Raw genomic sequence first — 11,452 nt, 5'->3', positions numbered from 1 at the left:
CTCTTCAACTAAATTCCCGATTTCGGCTCAGTGTATATCTGTGGATGTCTGTCTCTGCTTCCATCAGGCACTGGATGAGGGCTCTAGGATGGCATAAAGAGAAGTCATTAATCTCATTTAGGGGAAGGGCTTTTAGGTTATCCTCTCCACCATTGCATGGATTGTCAGATCGTGTCATCCTTGTAGGTCTCTGGAGATCTCCCTGGTTCCAGATCTCTTCTCGGGCCTATGGTGGCTCCCTCTGATATGGTATCTCTCATCCTGCTCTCTTTCCTCTATTCTTCCCCCAACTCAACATTTCTGCCCCTCCATTTCCTCTCCTCTACTCCTCTTCTCTTGCTCTTATTGTAGCAGCTCCTTCCTCCCCCATCCTCATGCCCCCAATTAGTTCAGGAGTTCATGCCACTTCCATTCCTGGGGACCATTTATCCCTTACAGTCCTTCATGTTTCCTAGTTTCTTTGGTGAAGAGGATTATAGGCTGGTAATCCTTTGCTCTATGTCTAAAATTCATATATCAGTGAGTACATACCATGTTTGTCTTTTTGTGACTGGGTTACCTCACTCAGGATGGTTTCCTCTAGTTCCATCCATTTGCCTGCGAATTTCAAGATTCCATTGCTTTTTTCTGCTGAGTAGTACTCCATTGTATAAATGTACCACATTTTCTCAATCCATTCTTCAGTTGAGGGGCATCTAGGTTGCTTCCAGGTTCTGGCTATTACAAACAATGCTGCTATGAACATGGTTGAACATATGTCCTTGTTGTATGAACATGCACTATTTGGGTATATACCCAAGAGAGGAATGGCTGGATCTTGAGGTAGACCGATTCCCATTTTTCTGAGCAACCGTCATACTGATTTCCAGAGTGGTCTTACAAGTTCGCACTCCCACCAGCAATGGAAGAGTGTTCCTTTTTCTCCACATCCTCTCCAGCATAGATTGTATTTGGTATTTTTTATTTTAGCCATTCTGACAGGCGTGAGGTGGTATCTCAGAGTTGTTTTGAGTTGCATTTCTCTGATGGACAATGATTTTGGGCACTTTCATAAGTGTCTTTCAGCCATTTCAGATTCCTCTGTTGAAAATTCTCTATTTAGTTCTGCACCCCACTTTTTAATTTCATTGTTTGGTGTTTTGGTGGCTAGCTTCTTGAGCTCCTTATATATTTTGGAAATCAGTCCTCTGTCAGATGTGGGATTGGTGAAGATCTTTTCCCATTCTGTGGGTGGTCTTTTTGTCCTACTGACTGTTTCCTTTGCCTTGCAGAAGCTTCTCAGTTTCAGGAGGTCCCATTTATTAATTACAGACCTCAGTGTCTGTGCTACTGGTGTACTGTTCAGGAATCAGTCTGCTGTGCCAATTTGTTCAAGGGTAATTCCCACTTTCTCTTCTAGAAGATTCAGTGTGGCTGGATTTATGCTGAGATCTTTGATCCATTTTTCACTTAAGTTTCGTGCATGGTGACAGGTATGGATCTATCTGCAATTTTCTGCATGTCCAAATCCAATTGTACCAGCACCATTTGTTGAAGGTGCTATCTTTTTTCCATTGTATAGATTTAGCCTCTTTGTCAAAAATAAGTTATTCGTAGGTGTGTGGGTCAATATCAGGGTTTTCAATTCGATTCCATTGGTCTATCTGTCTATTTTTGTGCCAATACCAAGCTGTTTTCAGAACTATGGCTCTATCTATCGTAGAGCTTGAAGTTGGGGATGGTGATGCCTCCAGAAAATCCTTTATTGTAAAGAGTTGTTTTGGCTATCCTGGGCTTTTTATTTTTCCATATAAAGTTGAGTATTGTTCTTTCAATGTCTGTGAAAAACTGTGTTGGGATTTTGATGGGGATTGCATTGAATCTGTAGATTGCTTTTGGCAGGATTGCCATTTTTACTATGTTAATTCTACCTATCCAAGAGCATGGGAGATCTTTCCATTTTCTGGTATCTTCTTTAATTTCTTTCTTTAAAGTCTCAAAGTTCTTATTGTACAGGTCTTTCACTTTTTTGGTTAGTGTTACCCCAAGATATTTTATGTTGCTTGTGGATATTGTGAAAGGTGATGTTTCCCTGATTTCTTTCTCATTGGATTTATCATCTGTATATAGTAGGGCTACTGATTTTTTTGAGTTAATTTTGTATCCTGCTACCTTGCTGAAGGTGTTTATCAGCTGTAGGAGTTCCCTGGTAGAGTTTTTCTGGTCACTAATGTAGACTATCATGTCGTCTGCAAATAGTGAAAGTTTGACTTCATCCTTTCCAATTTGTATCCTTTGATCCCCTTTTCTTGTCTTATTGCCCTAGCCAGAACTTCAAGTACAATATTGAAGAGCTATGGAGAGAGTGGACAGCCTTGTCTTGTTCCTGACTTTAGAAGAAACGCTTTGAGTTTCTCTCCATTTAGTTTGATGTGGGCTATTGGTTTGGTGTATATTGCGTTTATCATGTTTAGATATGTTCCTGTTATTCCTGTTCTCTCCAAGATCTTTAAAATGAAGGGATGTTGGATTTTGTCGAAGGATTTTTCAGCATCTAGTGAGATGATCACGTGGTTTTTCTTTTTCAGTTTGTTTATATGGTGGATTACATGGATGGATTTTCGTATGTTGAACCATCCTTGCATCCCTAGGATGAAGCCTAATTGATCATGGTGGATGATTTTTCTGATATGTTCTTGTATTCGGTTCACCAATATTTTATTGAGTATTTTAGCATCGATGTTCATGAGGGATATCGGTCTGTAGTTCTCTTTCTTAGTCATATCTTTGTGTGGCTTGGGTATCAAAGTGATTGTAGCCTCGTAGAAAGAGTTTGGCAATATCCCATCTGCTTCTATTGTGGAACAGTTTGAGGAGTACTGGAATTAGCTCTTGTTTGAATTTCTGGTAGAATTCTGCAGTGAAGCCATCTGGCCCTGGGCTTTTTTTGGTTGGGAGGCTTTTGATGACTGCTTCTATTTCATTAGGGGTTATAGGGCGATTTAAACTGTTTATCTGATCTTGATTTAATTTTGGTAAGTGAAATTTATCCAAAAAGCTGTCCATTTCCTTTAGATTTTCCAATTTTGTGGGGTACAGGTTGTCAAAGTATGACCTGAAGATTCTCTGGATTTCCTCAGTGTCCGTTGTTATATCCCCCTTTTCATTTCTGATTTTGTTAATTAGCATGCTCTCTCACTCTGCCTTTTGGTTAGTTTGGCTAGAGGTTTGTCTATCTTATTGATCTTCTCAAAGAACCAACTCTTTGTTTAATTGATTTTTTGTACTGTTTTCCTAGTTTCTACTTTGTTGATTTCGGCTCTCAGGTTGATTATTTCCTGGCGTCTACACCTCCTTGGTGTGTTTGCTTCTTTTTGCTCTAAAGCTTTCAATTTTTCTGTCAATTCTCAAATGTGACTTTCCTCCAGTTTCTTCATGTGGGCACTTAGTGCTATGAACTTCCCTATTAGCACTGCTTTCAGAGTGTCCCATAAGTTTGGGTATGTTGTATCTACATTCTCATTAAATTCTAGGAAGTCTTTAATTTCTTTTTTTATTTCTTCCTCAACCCAGGAATGGTGCAATTGGGTGTTATTTATTTTCCACTCGAATGTAGGTTTTCTGCAATTGGTGTTGCTGTTGAATTCTAGCTTTAATGAATGGTAGTCTGATAAGATACAGAGGGTTATTTCAATTCTTTTGAAACTGTGGAGGTTTGCTTTGCTGCCAACTATGTGGTCAATTTTTGAGAAGGTTCCATGTGGCACTGAGAAGAAGGTATATTCTTTTGTGTTTGGATGGAATGTTCTATAGATATCTGTTAAACCCAGTTGGGTCATAACTTCTGTCAGATCCTTTGTTTCTTTGTTAAGTTTCTGTCTGGTGGTCCTGTCTAGTGGTGTAAGGGGGTGTTGAAGTCTCCTACTATAAGTGTATGTGGTTTTATGTGTGATTTGAGCTTTAGTAATGTTTCTTTTACAAATGTGGGTGCTTTGGTATTTGGGGCATAGATGTTCAGGATTGAGACTTCATCTTGATGGACTTTTCCTGTGATGAGTATGAAATGCCCTTCTTCATCTCTTTTGATTGCTTTCAGTTTAAAGTCTAATTTGTTAGATATTAGGATTGCTACACCAGCTTGTTTCTTGAGCCCATTTGATTGGAAAATTTTTCCCATCCTTTTACTCTGAGGTATCGCCTGTCTTTGAAATTGAGGTGTGTCTCTTGTAAACAGCAGAAGGATGGAGTCTGTCTTCGTATCCATTCTGTTAGCCTGTATCTTTTTATGGGTAAGTTAAGACCATTGACATTTAGGGATATTAATGTCCAATGTTCATTGGTTCTTCTTTGTTTTGGATTTATTTTTGGTGGTCTCATTGTGTGTGGATTTTGCCCTCCTGTTTCTTTTTGTGTTTGGTAAAATTAGATTATCTACTGCCAGTGTTTTTGTGAGTGTAGTTATGTTTGTTGGGTTGGAGTTTTCCTTCCAGAACCTTCTGTAGTACTGGATTTGTGGATGTGTATTGTTTAAATCTGTTTTTGTCATGGAATATCTTGTTTTCTCCATCTATAGTCATTGAAAGTTTTTCTGGGTACAGTAGTCTGGGTTGACATCCATGCTCCCTTAGTGCTTGTAGGGTATCTATCCAAGACCTTCTGGCTTTCAGAGTTTCCATTGAGAAGTCGGGTGTGATTCTGATTGGTTTGCCTTTATATGTTACTTGGCCTTTTTCCTTCTCTGCTCTTAATATTTTCTCTTTATTCTGTAGATTTGGTGTTTTGAGTATTATGTGGGGGGGGGACTTCTTTTTGTGGTCCAGTCTGTTTGGTGTCATGTAAGCTTCTTGTACTTTCATAGGCATATCCTTCTGTAGGTTGGGGAAGTTTTCTTCTATGATTTTGTTGAATATGTTTTCTGTACCTTTGAGAAGTGTTTCTTCACCTTCTTCTACACCTATTATTCTTAGGTTTGGCCTTTTTATGATGTCCCATATTTCCTGGATATTTTGTGTTAGGGATTTGTTGGACTTGAGGTTTTCTTTGGTTGATGAATGTAAATCCTCTAGCGAGTCTTCAGTAGTTGAGATTCTCTCTTCCATCTCTTGAATTCTATTGGTTATACTCACATCTTTAGTTCCTGATCGTTTATCCAGCCTTTTCATTTCCAGCATGGTCTCATTCTGTATTTTCTTTATTGTGTCTATTTCAGCTTTCATGCTTTGAACTGTTTCAAGAACTTCCTTCACTTGTTTGGATGTTTTTTCTTGGCTTTCTTTAGATTCTTTAAGAGATTTATTTATTTATTGAATATTTTGGTTTGTCTTTTCCTCCATTTCATGTAATTTTTTGTTTGCTTTTTCTTCTATTTCTTTAAGGGATTTTCTTGTTTCCTCTTTAAAGGTCTCTATCATCTTGCTGAGATAATTTTTGAGGTCCATCTCATCTTCATGCTCTGTGTTGGGCTTTTCAGATCTTGCTGGAGTGGAGTCCCTAGATTCTGGTGGTGTCATATTGGTCTTTCTGTTGTTGAGTGAAATCTTATTCTGTCTTCTTCCCATATCTTCTTTTAGTGGGTGCAGGTGGGGTCTCTCTATCTCCTATTGTGACCCAGTGGTGTGTGGGGGCCAGGAATTCAATGTCCACACTCTGGATGGTCTTGACTCTCCTGGTAGTCTCCTCACTAGTTCCTGGGTCGGTCGGCGGAATGGAAGAGTGCAGTGCTAGCAGATTCAGGGAGCAGGGAGCTCCTCCCTGCCTGGGTGTGTCTACTCCAAGCCTACAGGCGAAGGCGGTGGTGGGGTGGGGTGGGGGTGGTCGGGGTGAGTGATGTTTTGGGTGGGAGTTGGGAAAGGGCAGAGACTCACTCACCTAGTTCCAGGGTCGGTCGGCGGAATCGTTGAACACTTTCTTATGTGTCTTTCAGCCATTTTAGATTCCTCTATTGAGAATTGTCTATTTAGTTCTGTACCCCATTTTTTAATTGGATTGTTTGGTGTTTTCGAGAATAGCTTCTTGAGTTCTTTGTATATTTTGGAGATCAGCCCTCTGTCAGATGTGGGGTTGGTGAATATCTTTTCCCAGTCTGTGGGCTGTCGTTTTGTCTTGCTGACTATGTCCTTTGCCTTACAGAAGCTTCTCAGTTTCAGGAGATCCCATTTATTAATTGTTGATCTCAGTGTCTGTGCTACTGGTGTTATGTTCAGGAAGCAGTCTCCTGTATCGATTAATTCAAGGGTATTTCCCACTTTGTCTTCTAGTAGGTTCAGTGTGGCTGGGTTTATGTTGAGGTCTTTGATCCATTTTGACTAAAGTTTTGTGCAGGGCGAAAGGCTTGGGTCTATCTGGAGTCTTCTACATGTTTGCATCCAGTTATGCCAGAACCATTTGTTGCAGATGTTCTTTTTGTTCCAGTGTATATATTTGGATTGTTTGTCAAAAATCAGGTGTTCGTAGGTGTATAGGTTAATTTCAGGGTTTTCAACTCTATTCCATTGGTCTACCTGTCTATTTTTGTGCCAATACCAAGCTGTTTTCAGGACTATAGCTCTGTAATAGAGCTTAAAGTTAGGGATGGTGATGCCTCCAGAAGTTCCTCTATTGTACAAGGTTGTTTTGGATATCCTGGGTCTTTTGTTTTTCCATATAAAGTTGAGAATTGTTCTTTCAAGGTCAGTGAAGAAATGTGTTGGGATTTTGATGGGGATTGCAATGAAGCTGTAGATTGCTTTTGGCAAGATTGCCATTTTTACTATGTTGATCCTGCCTATCCAAGAGCATGGGAGATTTTTCCATTTTCTGGTATCTTCTTTAATTTCTTTCTTTAGAGACTTAAAATTCTTATGGTACAGGTCTTTCACTTTTTTGGTTAGTGTTACTCCAAGGTATTTTATGTTGTTTGTGGCAATTGTAAAGGGTAATGCTTCTCTGATTTCTTTCTCCACCAATGTGTCATCCGTATATAATAGGACTACAGATTTTTTTTTAGTTAATCTTGTATCCTACCACTTCGCTGAAGGTGTTTATCAACTGTAGGAGTTCCCTGGTAGAGTTTTTTGCGTCACTTTTGTAAACTATCATATCATCTGCAAATAGTGAGAGTTTGACTTCTTCCTTTCCGATTTGTATTCCCTTAATCTCCTTTTGTTGTTTTATTGCTCTAGCTAGAACTTCAAGGACAATATTGAAGAGGTATGGAGAGAGTGGACAGCCTTGTCTTGTACCTGATTTTAGAGGAATTGCATTGAGTTTCTCTCCATCAAGCCTCCTCTTTAGTAGCTTCCCAACCATGGAGGTGATATCAGAAGACATCTATTATCATGTATAAAGCTGATATCAAATATTTCCTTTAATCCTAGAGGCATCCCTGAAAACTGCACATCCTCACCAGTCTCTCACCAGTCCCTAGGCTCATAGAATAGGTGCCCTCAGAATAGGTGTGGTCCCACCCAGGGCCTAGGTCTGTTGTTATGCAAGCTAGGAGACATTATTCACTGAGGCCAAGCCATCCCGTGGTAGACAGCCAGACATCTAAAAGACAATGTGAGATTCAATCTCCTGAGATAGAGTTTGAGGCCTGTATCCTAAATACCATAATTGATATTTTGGGGCCCAAATAGGTTTATAAATCAGTCAAAATTCGAATGAATCCCAAGAAGTTCACCTGGTCTTCTATATCTGGAAAGACTCTGGGCTTTTCCCTTTCTCTATTTCTGTATACCTTTCTTTACTTCTCACTCTGTGTCTGGCTGGGTGGTTGGCCCCTGGAGTTCTCCTCTATTCCTTTTCTTGCTCCTTTCTCTATTCTTCCCAGATTTCTTCTATTTATTCTATGTGCCTGGCATCCCTGCCTATTTCTGTCTCCTGCCTTGCTATTGACCATTCAGTTCTTTATTAGACTAATCAGGTATTGTAGGCAGGCAAAGTAACACAGCTTCAGAGTTAAACAAACACAACATAAAAGAATGCAACACACCTTTACACCATTAAACTAATATTCCCCAACAGTAAATTCAAAGGAACCCCATGAGACCCTATCTCCAAAAAAGAGAAATCCTAAAAAAAAGTGATATTTGCCTAAGCAATAAATAATATTAGAAAATTTCATTGTGCTTGCTGGATGTTTTTCATTTGCTTTTTGACATTTTTATCAAATTGGGCAGTGGGGCATTTAAAAAATATTTGGAGAGAGAACATGGGAAAGACAGAGGCCCTACTATGTGGTCTAAATGGCTTTGTCAATAATCAGTTCCTTAACACTTTAATGGGAGTGGTTCCAGGACTTTCCAGGAACTGAAGAAAAGGTGCAGTGTATTGAATAATGGATGGGTAGTCATGAAAACTATAATTGAAAAATGCTGCATGGATCAGGAATGGGGAAAATGTCTGTGACATGAAGGGAGAGATGACTTTATGTGAAAGCTTTTATATCCCAAATGAACAAAAAACAAAAGAGAAGGGGCTGGAGTGGTTAAAAGCAATGGTTACTCTTCCAGAGGAGCTGGGTTCAGTTCCCAGGACCCATATGGCAGCTAACAACTATCTGTAACTCCAGTTGTAGAGGATTGGACACTATCACACAGATATTCATGCAGACAAGACACCAGTATACACAAAACATAAATAAATAAATAAATAAATAAATAAATAAATAAATAAATAAATAAATAGCCATAAGGGAGACTGGGGTTAAAGATGATGCAGGGGAGTCCCCAGGGCTGAGGAAGCACTCCATTGCCTCTGTGCTGGGAAAGTGGACACTCCTCAGAAGTGAAAGAAAGACTAAGGATAGGGTGGAGAAGGAATCTACCTGGACACAGGGCATGAAGAACCGGGCTTTCTATCTCACTTCTGTCTCACTGTAGTGTAAGGAGATGACATACTACAAGAAGAGGGCTTTCCAGTGTTATGAAAGTTGAACAGTTGCTGTGGACAGTAGAAAAGAGAGGAAATGATCACTGAATTTGAGATGTGGAGCTGAAGATTTTAACATCCTGGACAGGTGCTTCTAACTAGTTCTATCCAACTGCCCTGCCCTAGCTTTCCAGACATGCCAATTTAAGTAGCAAACTAAAACTATGCAGCTTATATTTTGTGCCTGGGATTTTCCAGTTGCACTTTCTACTGCTTTTTTCACAGTGGCTATGTAAGAGTTGGGTCCCCTGGGTGGCAGCAGTGGTGTACATCTTTAATCCCAGCACTCCAGAGGCAGAGGCAGGCAAATCTCTGTGAGTTTGAGGCCAGTCTGGTCTACAGAGTAAGTTCCAGGACAGCCTCCAAAGCAATACAGAGAAGCCCTGTCTCAAAAGACCGGGGGGGGGGGGGGGTTCCTGATATGGGATAATGCTCTTGTACACTATAAAGATTTGTCACTCGTTATTAGTTTATTAAGAAAAGATGATTGACTAGTAGCCAGGCAGGAAGCATAAGCAATACTAGGAGAATGCTGGGAAGAGGAAGGCAGGGACAGAGTTGCCACCCAGATGTAGAGGAAGCAAGATGAGAATGCCTTACTGAGAAAAGGTAACAAGCCATGTGGCTAAACATAGATAAGAATTATGAGTTAGTTCAAGTTGTAACAGTTTGTTAGTAATAAGACTGAGCAATAGGTCAAACAGCTTATAATTAATATAAGCCTCTGTTTATTTGGGACTGAATGGCTGCAGGACCAGGCAGGGCAGAAACTTCCATCAACAGGGTCAATGGTGGTTAACATCTGAATTAAGGACAGGGAAGGTACACACAGCTAAGAGGAGCACAGTAAGGCCTCCACCAACCTCACAACATCATGAATCCCTAAACCATTCTACTTGGGCTGTTTGCCAACAGTGCTTACACAATCAAGTTATCAGCCCCAGGAATCCTTTCCTCATCGCCTTAGACCATCACTGTGTTCTCTAAAAGTACCCTGTGAGTTGTTTCCTTTGTTGCAGAGATATTAAGTGCCCCTAAGTTCTAATTTCTAAAGTCACCATTCCAAGTACAGTCCCTCAAATACCAAGTCCCAGTGGATATGATGTCCCTCAGAGTGACAAGATTTCATCTCAGGCTTGGGTACTGTCCAGACTTTCTCAGTCTGCCAATAGTCTTCTTTGCTACCATAAGCACCCCCTACCCTTGTCATGAGATGGGCTTTTCAAGTCATGTCGCCAATCTGCAACTGGATCCCCCCAGAAGATTCACTCTGACAGATGCTTCTCAATAGTAACAGCCCCTCAAATCTGGTCAGTGCCAGAGGTGGCCTGTTGACTGGTTCCCCTGTGCTTAAGTTCTAAGATAAGCATGACCCCTCTCTAGTTATGCTGAGTCCTGGCTTCCAGGAACAGACCCAGCCTAACAAACTCATTTCAGGTAGGGAAGCCTAAAACTCCTTAGCCTCCCAAACATTTTAGGGGGGAACCATTTGTGGAGCATGTACTCTCTCCCTCTGCCCCCCAGGATTCTCTCAGCCCCTGGAGGAACATAGACCCATAGCTCTAGGGACTTGGCAATGAAATGCATAGATCTTTTGGTGAGCAGGCCCACAAGTAATAGGATATAGGCCCTCCAACCAAGCATTTACTTCCCAAGAGACAAATTCAGCACACAGTGTAGAATAATATGTCAGGTCTGGGGTGGTTCAGTGAGTAAACAGCTTGCTATGTAAGTCTGATGATCCGAGTTTGATCCCCAGATCCCACATAAAGGTGGAAGGAGAGGACCCACTGCACAAAGTTGTCCTAGGACCTCCATATGCATGCCATGGCATGTGCATTTTCACACACACACACACACACACACACACACACACACACACACACACACACACACTCAACAATGAAATAAAAAAAGGAAAGAAATGAAGGAAGAAACGAAGGAAGGAAGATGCTAGAAATATGCTATTATGGCTTGTTTTGTGTCAATTTGCCAAAAGTTAGGTCACCTGAGTAGGAAGTGTCACCTGAAAAACAATCCAGACTGAGGTGACTGATTCAGGAAGACCCATCCCTGATTGTGGGCAGCACTTTCTGATAGCAGTTCAGATAAAAAGAGCAGAGCAGAAGGAAAGTTATTCACCTTTCCTTTGCTATATCCACTGAGTTGATTTACCCTATTGATGCTGTTGCTGAACACCTCAGGAACTTTTCAGGTTTTCGGCACCACCTTAGGACTGCCGAGACACCTAACCTGGTGGACTGATCACCTGGGTTGCTGGCATCCCCAGTAAGAGTCAGCCCGTGTAGGACTACCACAAACACTGAGGAATCCAGCCTCAAACATTGAACAAACCAGTAAGCAACATTTGCTTCACAGTTTCTGACTCAGTCCCTACATCCAGGTTCCTGTCTTGATTTCCCACCCTGACCTCGCTTTATGATGCACTGTAACTGGAACACGTAAGCCAAATAAACCCTTTCCTCCCCAGGTTGGTTTTGGTAAATGTTTTATCACAGTGACAGAAAGCAACTATGACATATGCCCTTCCACATCCATGAAT

The sequence above is a fragment of the Cricetulus griseus genome, chromosome X (assembly GCF_003668045.3).
Source record: "Cricetulus griseus strain 17A/GY chromosome X, alternate assembly CriGri-PICRH-1.0, whole genome shotgun sequence".
NCBI lineage: Eukaryota > Metazoa > Chordata > Mammalia > Rodentia > Cricetidae > Cricetulus > Cricetulus griseus.
This window is presented reverse-complemented; position numbering follows the sequence as displayed.